Raw genomic sequence first — 6,000 nt, 5'->3', positions numbered from 1 at the left:
AATGAAATAAAAAAAAAAAAAAAAATCTCACCAAACTGAGACTGTCTTTTCCTTTGCTTTTATACTTTCTAGTTTCTATATTTTTTTTTTCTTTTCTGGGAAATTTTGAAGTAAACAAAATTCCGACACGGCTAAATCGGCTTCATCGCTGTTTCGGCTTCGACAGAGCGCATCTGAACCATAGGACTTCTAGTTTCTGTCTTAATAAGTCATCACGAGACTTGCGTGATGGGATGGTCCCGATCGTCTTATTAATTTGGAATAATTATGTAAATCCGAAATTAATTTTTTTAATACAAACATAAAAATAAATCTATAAATGTGCCATTCTAAATTACTCCATAAATTTCAAAATTATACTTTTTAATTAATCTCTTTGTGTGCTTTTCCTTCAATATACATATATATATATATATATATATATATATATATGTGTGTGTGTGTGTTGGTAAAAGGGGGTGTGTACGAGAAAATGTGAAGGCTTTTTCAAAGAAAAGCCGTAGCTTTCGGTGGATGATATTCTAATGGAGTCAAATGAGACAGAAGAATAGAAGATGGATAGATCTAGGTTGCCTTGAGGTGTTTTTGGTGAAAAATCAAAGGTGGGAAAAAAAAAAGGTTATGAACTTTTTTGTTAGATTGTAAAAATGTCTATTTTTAGGCATTTAACAGTGTTAAACTAATAAATAGTGGTTTTTAAGGTTTTAGAGCCTTTGGAGGCCCTATAGGAAGTAAAAATGTAGATTTTTGAAAGTAGGAATGAAAATTTTTGACCGTAGGAGACGGTGAATATTTTACCGTTTTGACATTGTGCAAACTGTTAAAATTATGTCATTCAGGCAATGGTCAAGACTATTCTAACACAAATTAGAGGTTTGCCCCAAGAGGTAACTTAATCAGCTGGGGACCACACCTTATGAAGCAGAAGTTACTAATTTGAATCTCTCATCTTCCTCTTGTGTGAACGTGTCAAAAAAAAGATAATAGAAGTCTGAACCAATGTAACGATTTCTACCGCTTGAACAATGCTTAGACATAATACAGACAAAACTAGAGTTTACTTGGTGCTTGGTAGACAAGGTTTTTACACCTTAGAAATCCAATCAATCATAAAATACATTGCAAGCGAGGGAAACAAGTACCTTGAGCTTCACGAAAGGTGAGTAAACTCAAGTAAAACCCTAAATAATGATTTTTTTTTAGTATGCTCATTTTAATATAAAATGTGCATCTTTTGTATTGTCATGAAATGCTTTGTGACTTGACATTGTGAACTTTGAGCTTTTTAGTTAAAGCTAAATTAATTTTACAAAATGAAGAACTTTGTGACTCTCAATGCTAGTTTTACATTCATGAAAAATGAAATAATAATACACTTATTATAACATAGCTACCTTTGTTAAATAATGTGAAATTCATTGTAAAATAAATTTATAGCATATGCATACTAGACTATACAAATTAACCTTATGCCCCAATTGTTTTGAGGAGCAAGTTTTACCCTAGATTCGAAGGCTTTTGTGATCGGCACACCATCAACAAGGTGGGACACCCTTTGCTACTTCTTTAGTTTAAACATAAATTTTCCCTATTACAAAATATCCAAAATTCAAATATGACAAGAAAATAATTCAATAGCTAGCATCAATGAAATGTATTCAAATTTACGGTTGGGAAAAGAAGTTCCTATAATTTAAAAATAAAAAATAAAAAATAAAAAAAACATAGGGTGTCTCGTTTCTGGTCAACTTGAGAGTGGCCGAACCACTTCTCAGATGGCCATGGGGTGGTTTGGCCACCCCTAAAAAAAAAATGTGGCCATTTGCGGTGGTTGTCAAACCACCCCCCTCTGACTTGCGCGCTTGGGCTAATCGAGCAATCCAAGGGTTTTTTCTTCAGTTTTTAGTTGTTAGATTTTTTTTTTATTATTATTGGGAACATTGTGGCAATCCAAAGTTTATGTGAGATATTATAATTAGGTAGCAGCTTGAGATGAATCAAAATCAATTGTTAGACACTAATATATATATATATCAATGGTTAGATGGACAAAAATAAAATCAATATGCTTATTTTTCTTTGTGATTACGGAAAATTTCCCATCCTGAATGGACTTTGGTTGCAAGTTGCAACTACCCAATAGGAAAATACCTGCAGGCAGAGATATAGGTCATTATGACAACCTCAGTTGTAGAAAAGGGTTGCTCTGAATCAGGCAAATTATGAGGTGCATTTGCTCACATTTCTTTATCAGGGAGTGTAAGAAAATGACAAGAGTCGTATAATGCAAATCCAACTTCTGACCTGCACAGCATACTGAATAATTGTTATTATCATATTACTTTTCTTTGGTTTCAGGCCCACTCACCCTGTGGTCCACCTTCCAAAAATGTTTATCCCATCTGCATCCTTCACTAAAATCGGATCTTCTAGATATTATTTTGAGTGTACACTCATTTTCTTGCGCCTATAGGAGACTTATACTCCAATAAGGACCCATCTTATATTCAATGGTAGTTTTAAAAGTTATTTTTTTGTGTAAAAAAGTGAGTAAATATAACATTACTTTTACTTAGGATTGTAATCGAGCCGAGCCAAATCGAATTTGAACATTTCAGAACCGGCTCGTTTAAGGAGTCTTCTAAACAAGCAAAACTTCAAAACCTGTGTCCGAACTCAGCTCGTTAGACACAAACTCTGACTCGAGCTCTCCAAATACACTGTGGCAAGCATAATTGGGCTCGGCTCAGACTCAAGCTCGAGCTAGAACCAAATTTATTCAAAAGTTTGCTTACATAAGAGATAGAGACGAGGTGAGATCAAGTTACTAAAAATCGTACAATGTGAGATAGCAGCAGCAAGCAAGAGAGAGAGAGAGGCAGGCTTGTCTAAATTAGGGTTAATTGTGAAGGAAAGTATAAGAAAATGCTGAAAAATTAAAATTAGGGAAAAGTAAAGGTTGCGGTGGACAATTTGAAGGAGAGCTTGAGCATTCAAAGACCATGTGTTAAGAGATAACAAATGAAAAGGAGTTAAATTGAATTAACTCACTTGTATAATGTATAATGTGATTCTCACGTGTATTTTGAAATACACGAGTTTTGCCGAGCTTTACATGAGTAGCATATTAAATTAATTAATATTCAATTCGGTATATTAAATTAATATTCATTTAAAATAATATGAGTATTTCAATCAATTTAATAAATTGAATTATATATAATTCTTTTAATTCAGTTTAGAAACAACCCAAACCAAGGTTGTAAAGCAGCATCCTCCGAGTATTACAGTTTTTCTTTTAGTGTGTATATGATATATTCACATCTTGAATGCTTAGAAATTTTAAATAATTACTTATATTGTTTTTTTTTTTAATTGACGATAATTGATACATGTTAATCAAATAACTCAATAGTCTCCTAATTTCAAAATTCCAATAAATATGACCTTTATAATCATAAAATGTAATATCTTACACAACAAAAAATTGGATAAAATAAAATAAATTCATAATTCATAGCTGATAAACTGATAAAGTTTGAAATTCTCCCCATGCTTTAATGGAGGCTTTAGAATTTGTAAGCTGGCTCGTGAGCCGTCACGAGCCAAGCATGCACTGACATGACCTGACATGTCACCAAATTTAAGGCATTAAATGAAACGATTTAAATAATTAAGCACCAAAAAAGAGCAAATTAGATTAATGGAAATGAAAAAAAAAGATTAATGGAAATGTTCCAATCAACCGACGACACGTATGACATTTTTGTTTCCATGTACGAGAAGAGTGAGTCACACACACATATCTTGACAATTTTGTCAACGTGGCGGCCAGTCATGCTAGGCTGAAGGAAGTACACGTGTCAGAAATGTAGCGGCGGATCGTGGCGTGCGAATGGCCGTTTATAGCATTTGGGCTGTGGGGTCAAATATAAGGAAAAGAAAAAGGAACGACTTTCAAAATTCCCGCTAAGATTGATATCTTCGGCGCTTGTTCCCTTCCTCGCTTCTGAAAGGCCTTCCTCAACTTGTCCCACTACGATGGGATGGCCCATAATTTTCTTTTTGATATTCATATACTTGATTAATTATTGAAAAACTACATTAAACATTTCTTCTACTTCATTTTATTTTATAAAATATTATTAAATTGGTTCTTAGACTCATATCAAATTAATCCTTAAGAGTAACAAAATTATTGAATTGCAACTACTACAATTGTTGATGAAAACAAAGATGTTGCAGCTAGAGTAGTTGATTGTGGTCGCCATTTCAAGCATATTTGTTTGGTAAAAAATTATAAAATTATTTTTTTTTTATTTTTTTTTAAAAAAAATTAAAAATAATCAAACGCTCTTTTAAGAATAACTTAAAAATAAAGTTTTTTTCTTAAAATCTCATTTTAAGTTTAAAAGTTTTATTTTCTAACGCAATTTTCAAACATGTTCTTAGGTAGGCCAACATCTCTCTTTTTTATTTTGTTTAGTTTATTGTAATTTTTTAATTTAATTAGAGAATTATAATTTTGAAATGATTCCATAAAAAATAAAAAAAATAAAAAAATTGACAGAATTTAAGAGCTCTAAAATAGGCGGAACAAGAAATTTAATTTTAAGGATGCCTATATAAAATAATAAAAATAAAAAAAGTTAAAAAAAAAAAAACTTGGGCCAAAATAATAAAAAAAGACCTAAAATATTTGTTCTCTAACAAAGTTAAGAGAGCCCCTACTATCAAGTCCATCCTGATAACACCACTTTTACAGCCTCTAATTATTATGTGACACATCATTAATTTAAGAAAAATGTAAAAAAAATAAAAGTGAGAACAATCATACCAAATCAGAGAAAAAAAACCCATAGCCGGCAAGACCCACGCCAGAGTGGGTCTGGCCAGCGATGAATGCATCAAACCTCGGCGGCCATGACTCGCCTCAAAACTCATTTTTAATGTCTCGAAACCCATTTCTAATGTTTCAAAACTCGTTTTTTGATTCAAAACTAAAATTTAGAGGTAGAAGATTAACCCTTTTAGGAATTTTATCACCCTAAAATTTAGTGTATTTTGGTCCAACTTATTTTTGTGTACTTTTTATATTTTTACTTATGTGCCGATTATTGATTGGGGGACCGTAAAAAATATGTTATTAGGACGGTCCTATAAAAAGTTCTCTAAAAAAACAAAAAAAAATTATTAAAGGTAGGAGTAGGAGCTGGGTGGGGGCCATGCCCCACCAACCCTTCTTAAAGATAATTTTAGGTACCACACGAACCCATGAATCGCTTTAATATAATAAGTCTTAAAATCTCAACCCAATATGGCAATACCTCTGTGTTCTATTTTTAAAGAAGCTTTTCTTCTTTCTAATTATATCCTCCCAGTTGTCTGTCCTATTTAACCCTTTCTCTTACAACAAATAGAATTAGGTTCTCCGGCTATGAAGGTTGGACATTCACGAGCAGTAGAGGGTCCAATGGCCACCTCCGGGTGCCATGGGGAGGAGAGAGAATTTGGGAGGGTATGCTTGTAAAGAAATCTTTTCTTCCAAAACATTTATGAGAATATTAACAAAGGTCAGGTCTTATATTGGAATTGGTTCAAAACTTGGTCTTAAAGTTATGAAATTGAATTTTGGTATAGAATCCTTTAATTCCATTAGAAGAATATATATAACATAAGAGCATTACGCTATTAATAGTAATTAACAATTTCTTATGGGACTCACAAGAAAAGGAAAATTACACTTTACCCCATCAAAGTTTGCAGCATTTTTCAATTCAACCCTCAAAGTTTTAATTTTTTCAATCCACCCTCAAAGTTTCAATTTTTTGCAATTCGGCCATTCCGTTAGTCAAAGCCGTTTTGACTGACGAAACAATGATCACGTGCGCCGCACGTGATCACTTTTGTAGCTTTCTTCCCTAAAATGCCCACATCCCTGTTCTCTCTCTCTTCATTCGATTCATCCTTGTTCTCTCTCTCCGTTCGATAATTTCGATC

Source organism: Corylus avellana, chromosome 6 (assembly GCF_965113065.1).
Source record: "Corylus avellana chromosome 6, dhCorAvel1.hap1.2, whole genome shotgun sequence".
NCBI lineage: Eukaryota > Viridiplantae > Streptophyta > Magnoliopsida > Fagales > Betulaceae > Corylus > Corylus avellana.
Note: the sequence above shows the minus strand (reverse complement) of the source record.